At 56.1% G+C, this 10450-nt stretch overlaps 1 long non-coding RNA gene across 1 annotated transcript; it reads left to right on the top strand.

Moving 5' to 3' along the window:
* Positions 1 to 1518: 1518 nt before the first annotated feature.
* Positions 1519 to 7420, top strand: LOC121273920. The gene is made up of 3 exons (XR_005942122.1): positions 1519 to 1623; positions 1717 to 1750; positions 6882 to 7420. It is a non-coding gene; the product is annotated as an uncharacterized LOC121273920 (long non-coding RNA).
* The last annotated feature ends 3030 nt before the right edge of the window (positions 7421 to 10450 follow it).

Genomic DNA, 10450 nt, shown 5'->3' with positions numbered 1-10450 from the left:
GTCCATTGGGATTGTGTACAGTGGGGGTGAACGGGAAGGGTTTTGGGTCCATTGGGATTGTGTACATTGGGAGTGAATGGGAAGGGGTATGGGTCCATTGGGATTGTGTACAGTGGGAGTGAATGGGAAGGGGTTTGGGTCCATTGGGATTGTGTACAGTGGGAGTGAATGGGAAGGGGTTTGGGTCCATTGGGATTGTGTACAGTGGGAGTGAATGGGAAGGGGTTTGGGTCCATTGGGATTGTGTACAGTGGGAGTGAATGGGAAGGGGTTTGGGTCCATTGGGATTGTGTACAGTGGGAGTGAATGGGAAGGGGTTTGGGTCCATTGGGATTGTGTACAGTGGGAGTGAATGGGAAGGGGTTTGGGTCCATTGGGATTGTGTACAGTGGGAGTGAATGGGAAGGGGTTTGGGTCCATTGGGATTGTGTACAGTGGGAGTGAACTGGAAGGGGTTTGGGTCCATTGGATTGTGTACAGTGGGAGTGAACGGGAAGGGGTTTGGGTCCATTGGGATTGTGTACAGTGGGAGTGAATGGGAAGGGGTTTGGGTCCATTGGGATTGTGTACAGTGGGAGTGAATGGGAAGGGGTATGGGTCCATTGGGATTGTGTACAGTGGGAGTGAATGGGAAGGGGTTTGGGTCCATTGGGATTGTGTACAGTGGGAGTGAAAGTGAAGGGGTTTGGGGCCATTGGGATTGTGTACAGTGTAGTGAACGGGAAGGGGTTTGGGTCCATTGGGATTGTGTACAGTGGGAGTGAATGGGAAGGGGTTTGGGTCCATTGGGATTGTGTACAGTGGGAGTGAATGGGAAGGGGTTTGGGTCCATTGGGATTGTGTACAGTGGGAGTGAATGGGAAGGGGTATGGGTCCATTGGGATTGTGTACAGTGGGAGTGAACTGGAAGGGGTTTGGGTCCATTGGGATTGTGTACAGTGGGAGTGAATGGGAAGGGGTTTGGGTCCATTGGGATTGTGTACAGTGGGAGTGAATGGGAAGGGGTATGGGTCCATTGGGATTGTGTACAGTGGGAGTGAATGGGAAGGGGTTTGGGTCCATTGGGATTGTGTACAGTGGGAGTGAACTGGAAGGGGTTTGGGTCCATTGGGATTGTGTACAGTGGGAGTGAACGGGAAGGGGTTTGGGTCCATTGGGATTGTGTACAGTGGGAGTGAATGGGAAGGGGTTTGGGTCCATTGGGATTGTGTACAGTGGGAGTGAATGGGAAGGGGTTTGGGTCCATTGGGATTGTGTACAGTGGGAGTGAATGGGAAGGGGTTTGGGTCCATTGGGATTGTGTACAGTGGGAGTGAACGGGAAGGGGTTTGGGTCCATTGGGATTGTGTACAGTGGGAGTGAATGGGAAGGGGTTTGGGTCCATTGGGATTGTGTACAGTGGGAGTGAATGGGAAGGGGTTTGGGTCCATTGGGATTGTGTACAGTGGGAGTGAAGGCGTATTTGCGACCTGGGCACTCTGAGAGCCGTTGTAACTCCTGCCTGTTCACGTGCCGCCCCCCACAGGAAGCAGCCAATTGGATAGCAGGATGGTACTGGGTGCAGCAGCCAAGGAGAGCCTGGGGAGCAAGCCAGCCAATCAGGCGCCGGGTGCTCAGGTAAAGGTCAGTGTCATAGGTCAGAGGGCGCGTGTGACGCTCGAGGACAGGCCGAGGGCGACAATCGACCACCCACTCGGTTTTCTTTCTCTCTTTCAGCCGCTGGTGTCAGGATCTGCCGTGCTTGATGTGGGTAAGTGTCACGCTCACCCCTTCACGTTAGCGGGCGCCCGGAGGGCTAACAATATTCCCTCTGGCCTGTGGGACGTGACATTTGAATTCCGGGATTAATGATCTGGTTGGGGAACGATGGGGAGAAATGTCCTCACCTCCGACTCCTGTCACTAGCTGCCAACACTCGGGTGCCAGATAGACAACCAGTTCCGAAAATCATTCCCCCCCTCGCGCTCAATACCTCAACCCTTTTCGTGTCTCTCGCTCCACCGGCGCTTGCCAGACCTGCTGAGTACTTCCAGGACTTTCTGGCGTCTTTCTTTTTAGCTATTTCACACAAACTAGTGTTTTATTTGCTGGAGGACAGGAGATTAAGGGAGGGGTGGTGAGTTTGGTGGATTTGATCAGAGTTTTCGAGATACTCAGGGGAACTGATAAGGTAGAGAGAGGGAGAGGCAGAGAGAGAGAGGGAGAGAGAGAGAGAGAGAGAGGAAGAGACAGAGAGAGAGAGGCAGAAAGGGAGAGACAGAAAGGGAGAGAGGGAGAGAGAGGAAGAGACAGAGAGAGGGAGAGGGAGAGAGGGAGAGACAGAGAGAGGGAGAGGCAGAAAGGGAGAGAGGGAGAGAGAGGAAGAGACAGAGAGAGGGAGAGGCAGAGAGAGAGGGAGAAAGGGGGAGAGGCAGAGAGAGAGCAGAAAGGGAGAGAGGCAGAAAGGGAGAGAGAGGAAGAGACAGGGATAGGGAGAGGCAGAGAGGGAGAGAGAGGAAGAGACAGAGAGGGAGAGGCAGAGAGAGAGAGGAAGGGAGAGAGGGAGAGAGAGGAAGAGACAGAGAGAGGGAGAGGCAGAGAGAGAGAGGGAGAAAGGGAGAGAGGGAGAGAGAGGAAGAGACAGAGAGAGGGAGAGGCAGAGAGAGGAAGAGACAGAGAGAGGGAGAGGCAGAGAGAGGGAGAGGCAGAGAGAGGGAGAGGCAGAGAGAGGGAGAGGCAGAGAGAGGGAGAGGCAGAGAGAGGGAGAGGCAGAGAGAGAGAGGGAGAAAGGGAGAGAGGGAGAGGGAGAGGCAGAGCAAGAGGCAGAAAGGGAGAGAGAAGAGACAGGGAGAGGGAGAGGCAGAGAGAGAGAGGCAGAAAGGGGGAGAGAGGAAGAGACAGAGAGAGGAAGAGACAGAGAGAGGAAGAGACAGAGAGAGGAAGAGACAGAGAGAGGAAGAGACAGAGAGAGAGTCAGAGAGAGAGAGTCAGAAAGGGAGAGAGGGAGAGGCAGAGAGAGAGAGGCAGAAAGGGAGAGAGGGAGAGGCAGAGAGAGAGAGGCAGAAAGGGAGAGAGAGGAAGAGACAGAGAGAGGGAGAGGCAGAAAGGGAGAGAGAAACAGGGAGGGAGAGAGAGGAAGAGAGAGAGCGAGGGGAAGAAAGTGAGAGCTTCAGAGAGACACACACACAGATAGAGAGAGAGAGACAGAGAGAGTCTGAGAGATGGAGAGAAATAGAAAGAGAAGTAGAGAGAGACAGATTTGGAGAGAGACAGAGAGGGAGAGAGTGAGAAAGAGAGACATAGAGAGAGAAACAGAAAGAGAGGGAGAGAGAGAGAGACAGAGAGAGAGAGGGTGAGAGTGAGAGAGAGACACAGAGAGAGAAACAGAAAGAGAAGCAGAGAGAGAGAGAGACAGAGAGGGAGGGAGAGAGAAAGGAAGAGAGAGGGATTAGGAGAGAGTCAGAGAGGACCTGAGTGGGAGAGAGAGTGAGGGGGTGGAGTAGAGAGGGAGAGAGTGAGAGAGAGCAGAAGAGACAGAGCAAAAGAGACAGAGAGAGAGAGAGAGAGAGACAGAGAGTAGGAGAGAGACAAAGAGAGACTGAAAGACAGGGAGAGAGAGAGGGGGAGAGTAAGAGAGAGAGAAGGAGAGAGAGGGCAAGAGACAGGGAGAGAAATAGACAGAGAGAGATCGTGAGGTAGAGAGACAGAGACGGTGGGAGAGGGAGAAAGAGCGAGAGAGAGAGACAGAGCGAGAGAGACTAAGAGAGGTGGAGAGAGAGAGAGACAGAGAGAAGGCGAAAGGGAGAGAGACAGAGAGAGATAGAAAGAGAGAGCGAAACTATTTCCGCTGATTGGCGGAGCCTTGGTCTAGTTGGGTGGTGGGGGGGGGGGGAGGGGGATCGGCTGGCGCAGGGTCTAAAAATGGGCCTTTCCGGGGTGAAACCAGGTAACCTTTCTCCGCAGGGAAGCGTGGAAGAAACCCGGGAGCTCTCATCCAGAGAGGGAGGCTGACCCTGCGCCACTCGCTGGCCTTCATCCTGAGGCTCAGCGATTGCTGGTGTTGAGGGGTCTGTGGCAGACGGTGGGCCTTTCTCACTGGGTTGACTCGGGGAGGCGTGGGAGGTGGGCATCGCTGTCTGGGCCCAGGCTCAGGCCCAGGCCCAGGCTCGGGGCCTGTGTGTTGCCCCCGCCCCCCTGGCTGGCCCTGGGAGACGGTGGTGCCGGAGAGCTGCCTTCACCGGCAGCCTCCAGCCTCCCCTACACGACCCCTCCCCCGACCCTCCCAGCTCTCCGCGCCCCTCCACTCCCGCCCTCCCTCCCGGAGCGTTCCCCTTGATTCGAATCACCCCCCACATCACCATCTGGCGGCCCTGCCTTCAGCCGCCCGGACCCCGAGCTCTGGAATCTCCCTCCCCCGACACCCCCCTTCCACCACCCCCTACCACCACCCACCCCAGCCTCTCCCCTCCTCCTTTAAGATGCCCTTTTAAGGTCGTCCCCTTTGACCAATCTCTCTCTCTCTCTTCCTCTCTCTCTCTCCCTTCATTCCCTCCCTCACTTTCCCTCTCTCCCTGTCTCTCTCTGCCTCTCTTTCTGTGTCTCTCCCTCTCTGCCTCTCTCTCCCTCTCTCTCTGTCTCTTTCTCTCTCTCTCTCTGTATCTCTCCCTTCATTCCCTCACTCACTCTCCCTCTCTTTCTGCCTCTCTCCCTGTCTCTCTGTATCTCTCCCTCTCTGTCTCTCTCTCCCTTCATTCCCTCACTCACTCTCCCTCTCTCCCTGTCTCTCTCTGCCTCTCTCTCTGTATATCTCCCTCTCCGTCTCTCTCTCCCTTCATTCCCTCACTCACTCTCCCTCTCTTTCTGTCTCTCTCTCCCTCTCTCCCTGTCTCTCTCTCTCTCTTCATTCCCTCACTCACTCTCCCTCTCTTTCTGTCTCTCTCTCCCTCTCTCTCTGTCTGTCTCTCCCTCTCTCTTCCTTCCCTCACATACTCTCCCTCTTTCTGCCTCTTTCTCCCTCTCTGCCTCTCTCTCTCTCTCTCTCTGTCTCCCTCTCCCTTCCTTCCCTCACGTACTCTCCCTCTCTTTCTGTCTCTCTGTCCCTCTCTCCCTCCCTCTCCATCTCTCTCTGCCTCTCTCCATCTCTCTCCCTGGGCTCACTTGGCCCTAATACCCCTCCCCCCCTATGTGGCCCACTGCCCGGCAATCGCCCCAGCGAGGGACTTGGGATGTACCAACGTGTGAATTAGGAGTAGGGAGTAGGCCATTCGGCCCTTCTGAGCCTGCTCCACCATTCGATAAGATTGTTACGTTCGAGGTGCGCCATATAAATGTAAGGTGTTGTTGTAGGGTGGAAGGCAAGGGGCAGATTAAATAACCGAGGGAGGGCAGTCCGTTGGCAAGAGGAGGCAGTGACGGAGCAAGCGGAGAAACTGAAGGCGGGTGTAGAAGAGGTGTGAATGGCAGAATCATTCCCAACGTGTTAGGGTCTGAATCTGTTGAACTCACCGTTGTGTCCAGAAGCCTGTAAAGTGCCGCATCGGAAGGTGAGGGCGCTGACCCTCAAGGCTTATGTTGAGCCTTGGTTGGTACGGTGGGACACAGCGAGGGCAGAGAGGTCGGAGCGAGAGCGCGGAGGAGAGTTACAATGATGGGCGATAGGATGCTCGGGGTCAGGCTTGTGGGCTGAGCGGAGAATGTCCTGTGTGAAGGGAATCGTGGGGACAGGCTCAAGAAGTCAATCACCTTTGACGTCCTTTTTTCTCTCCCTCTCTCTTTCTTTCTCCCGCGCTCTCTTTCTCTCTCCCTCTCTCCCCCTCGCTCTCCCTCTCTCCCTCTTTCGCTCTCTCTATCGCTCCCTCACTCTTTTACTCTCTCTCTCTCTCTCAACCTCTCGCGCTCTCCCTCATTCTCTTGCTCTTGCTCCCTCTCTTACTCTCTCGTTCTCGCTCCCTCTCTCGCTCTCGCTCCCTCACTCTCTCCCTCACACTTTCTCTCCCTCACTCTCTCTCTCTCGCTCTCTTGCTCTCACTCCCTCTTTCTCCCTCACTCTCTCTCTCTCTCTCTCATGCTCACTCTCTCCCTCACACTTTCTCTCATTCTCTCACTCTATCTCGCTCCCTCACTCTCTCTCTTTCTCTCTCTCACTCTCTCATTCTCTCTCTCACCCTCTCATTCTCTCTCTCACCCTCTCATTCTCTCTCTCACCCTCTCATTCTCTCTCTCACCCTCTCATTCTCTCTCTCACCCTCTCATTCTCTCTCTCACCCTCTCATTCTCTCTCTCACCCTCTCATTCTCTCTCTCACCCTCTCATTCTCTCTCTCGCCCTCTCATTCTCTCTCTCGCCCTCTCATTCTCTCTCTCGCCCTCTCATTCTCTCTCTCGCCCTCTCATTCTCTCTCTCGCCCTCTCATTCTCTCTCTCGCCCTCTCATTCTCTCTCTCGCCCTCTCATTCTCTCTCTCGCCCTCTCATTCTCTCTCTTGCCCTCTCATTCTCTCTCTTGCTCTCTCCCTCTCCTTCTCTTTCTCCCTCTCCTTCACTTTCTCTCTCTCGCTCTCTCTCCTTCATGCTATCGCTCTCGCTCTTTTTCTCTTTCCTTCACGTTCTCTCTCTCCCTCCTTCACACTTTCTCTCTCTCACTCCCTCGCTCTCTCTTGTTCCCTCTCTCTCACTCTCCCTCACAATTTCTCTCTCTCAATGCCTCACTCTCTCTCTCCTCGTTCTCTCTCTCTCCCTCACACTTTCTCTCTCCCTCACTCTCTCTTTCTCTATCTCCCTCTCACTCTCTCTCGTTCTCTCTCTCTCCCTCACACTTTCTCTCTCTCTCACTCCTTCACTCACTCTCTCTCTCTCTCTGTCACTCTCTCTCTCTCTCTGTCGCTCTCTCTCGCTCGCTCCCAAGGATCCATTCACATCCAGAGTTCCAAAGTCGCAGGCCTTCAGATCGGACACGGAAACACCATGACCATCACGAGGAAGACCAAGGGCAGAAAGAAGAGCAAGCATTAGCGTCGCTCCCGGGAGCGGCTGCACCTACGGATTCCCACCCACCCGACAAACGCCACAGCCCGGCCTCGCGGATCATTCCGGAAACCCCTTCCCCCTGAAGGACACAGTTCGGAGGAAACCACAAGCTGTGAAGATTAAATTGTCCTTCGTATTTTCTCTCAATCTGTATTGGGATTGTGCCGGCTAACACCCACGTCAAGAACATGAGAAACTGGAGGGCCATTCAGCCCCTCAACCTTACTCTGCCCTGAGCGAGATCATGGCTGACCTCATGCTCCCAACTCCACTTCCCCGCCTGCCCCCTGTGCCTGGTGATGCCCAGAGAGGCCGAAAGCCCAGAATCCTGAATATACTCAACGGAGGGTCATTGAGGGGAGAGAAGGATAAACATTCCCACCATTCTGGGTGAGCATCTGCCTTCGGACCTCTAGACTCGGGGGTTGGGGTGGGTGGGGGCTAGTGGGGTTGTGGGGAGAACAATCCGCTGGTTGGAGTCAAACCCAGCACAAAGGAAGATGGTTGTGGTTGTCGGAGGTCACTCATCTCAGCTCCAGGACATCACTGCAGGAGTTCCTCAGGGTAGTGTCCTCGGCCCAACCATCTTCAGCTGCTTCGTCAATGACCTTCCTTCCATCATAAGGTCAGAAGTGGGGATGTTCGCTGATGTTTTCACAATGTTAAGCACCATTCGCGACTCCTCAGATAGTGAAGCAGAGCATGTCCAAATGCAGCAAGACCTGGACAATATCCAGGTTTGGGGCTGATAAGTGGCTAATAACATTCGCACCACACAAGTGCCAGCCAATGACCATCTCCAACAAGAGAGAATCTAACCATCACCCCTTGACATTCAATGACATTACCATCACTGAATCCCCCAACTATCAACATCCTGGGGGTTACCATTGACCAGAAACTGAACTGGACCAGCCATATAAATACTGCAGCTACAAGAGCAGGTCAGAGCCTGGGAATCCTGCGGAGAGTTACTCACCTCCTGACTCCCCCCAAAACCTGTCCACCATCTACAAGACACAAGTCAGGAGTGTGATGGGATACTTCCCCCCACTTGCCTGGATGAGTGCGGCTCCCACAACACTCGAGAAGCTCGACACCGTCCAGGACAAAGCAGCCCCCGCTCGATCGGCACCCCATCCACAAACATTCACTCCCCCCACCACCGACGCACAGTAGCAGCAGTGTGTGTACCATCTACAAGATGCACTGCAGCAACTCACCGAGGCTCCTTCGACAGCACCTTCCAAACCCATGACCGCTACCGTCTAGAAGGATGAGGGCAGCAGACGCACGGGGAACACCACCACCCGGAAGTTCCCCCTCCGAGCCGCACTCGCCATCCCGACTTGGGAATATATCGGCCGTTCCTTCACTGTCGCCGGGTCAAAATCCTGGGAACTCCCTCCCTAACAGCACAGTGGGTGTACCTACACCACAAGGACTGCAGCGGCTCAAGAAGGCGGCTCACCCACCACCACCTTCTCAAGGGGGTAATTAGGGACGGGCAACGAATGCTGGGTCTAGCCAGTCGCACACATCCCATATAAGAATGGAAAAAACTTTTAACTATTCCAACCCACTCCCGGCTGCTCTCCCATATCCCACCCTCCGTAAGCTTCAGCCCGACCAAACCCGCTGGCCCCCCCGCACCATGTCCAAACTCTCACCGTGTCCCGTTCCCACCTCCCCGTATCACCCCCCACCCCGTTGCTCATCGACCAACACTGGCTCCCGGTCCAGCGACACATCGATTTCCAAAACCCTCCTCCTTGTCTTCCAAATCCCTCCGTAGCCTCGCTCCATCCTCCCACCGACCACCCCTCCCCCCCCCCAACCCTTCCCTACCTCTGTAATCTCCACCCCCACCCCCGACCCAACCCAATGGCCCTCCGAGATCTCCACACTCCTCCGAATCCAGCCCTCTCCAGCTTCAGCCTCACACCCCACTCCGTCCCCCGATCTGAATGGCTCCGACTGTGGCAGACATGGTCCGGGACTCCCCTAGATAAACCTCTCCGCCCCTCTCCCCTCGGCTTGAAACGCTGCTCATGACCACGGTTTGGATCGACGGTCCTGGTTTCTCCCTGCGCAGCTCAGTGCCGCACTCTGATACTTAACGCTCCTGTGGAGGGCGCCTTGGAAGGTTTAATTACATTAAAGGTGCTATGCAAATGCAGTGCGGTGTGGTCGTTGTTGAAGATGTCGCGCCCCGTTTCGGTCCAAAATGGCCGCCCCCTTGTCGTGAGGTCTCGCTACCTGTTGGTGGGGGGGGGGGGGGAACGTGGTTGTGTAGTGGTCATGTCGCTGGACTAATAATCCAGAGGCCCCTGGTTAATGCTCTGGGGGTGGGGGGGGGGGGGGGGGAATGGTGGGGGGAGAGACACAGTTTCGAACCCCACCCGCGGCGGAACTTAAACTCAATTCATAAAATCTGGAAGCACGAAGCCACTTTCAGTCATGGGGACCACAACATCGATGGTTAAAAAAAAAACCCCATCTGGTCCGCTCACGTGTGCCACCCCCTTTTAGGGGAGGGGGAAACCTGCTGTCCTTACCCGGGTCTGGCCTACACGCGACTCCAGACCTAACCGCGCGGGCGACGTGGTTGACTCTTAACTCGACCCCACCCCCCACCCCCACCGACCCCACCCCACCCCCACCCCCACCGACCCCCTGCTCTGAAACGGCTGAGCGAGACGCTCGGTTAAAGAGGCGACCAGAGATGGGCAGCAGAGGCAGGGGAGGTGACGAGGGGGCCAATGACAGCTCCCCCCCCCCCACCACCCCCACCCCCTGCGCCCCAGCGAAAGAGCCAATAAAAGCGCGTGCCTCCCCTCCCCCTCCCCCCCCCCTCCCCCTCCCCTCCCCCTCCCCGCCGAACCTTTGAATGACTTGACAGGACGTGGGGAAAGTAGGAGCAGGACGTGGGGCCACTCGGCCTCTTCGAGCTGTTCGACGTGATCTCAACGCTGCACTCCCACCAAACACCAACCCCGCCCCTCCCCCTCCCCCTCCCACCTATACCCCTCGGCATCTTAAGAGTCCAGGAATCCGCCTAAATCCTTCTTCAATGCCTTCGTAATAATGTATTAATATACATTAAACGCCAGCGCGGCGCTCTTGCTCGGTCAATCAATGCCAACTCCGGCCGAGGGGCACCCGCCTCACCTCTCTCACCTTTGACCCCTCCGGCCCCGCCCCACCCCACCCCGCCCCGCCCCGCCCCGCCCTGCCCAAGAGGGCTAAAGGTCATCGGCTGACTCTCCCCCTCCTCCCCCCCCACACAACCCCCCCGACAGAGACAGAGAGAGAGAGAGAGAGAGGGAGGAAATCCTCCGCCGTTCACGTGTGTGTTGAGGGGAGGGGAGGGGGGAGAGGGGGGGGAGGGGAGGGGGGGGGGAGAGGGGGGAGAGGGGGGGGAGGGGAGGAGGGGGGGAGGGGGGG

This window comes from Carcharodon carcharias (genome assembly GCF_017639515.1).
Source record: "Carcharodon carcharias isolate sCarCar2 chromosome 27 unlocalized genomic scaffold, sCarCar2.pri SUPER_27_unloc_29, whole genome shotgun sequence".
Lineage (NCBI taxonomy): Eukaryota > Metazoa > Chordata > Chondrichthyes > Lamniformes > Lamnidae > Carcharodon > Carcharodon carcharias.
The sequence above is the reverse complement of the archived record's forward strand: the minus strand, read 5'-3'. Positions and strand labels throughout refer to the sequence as shown.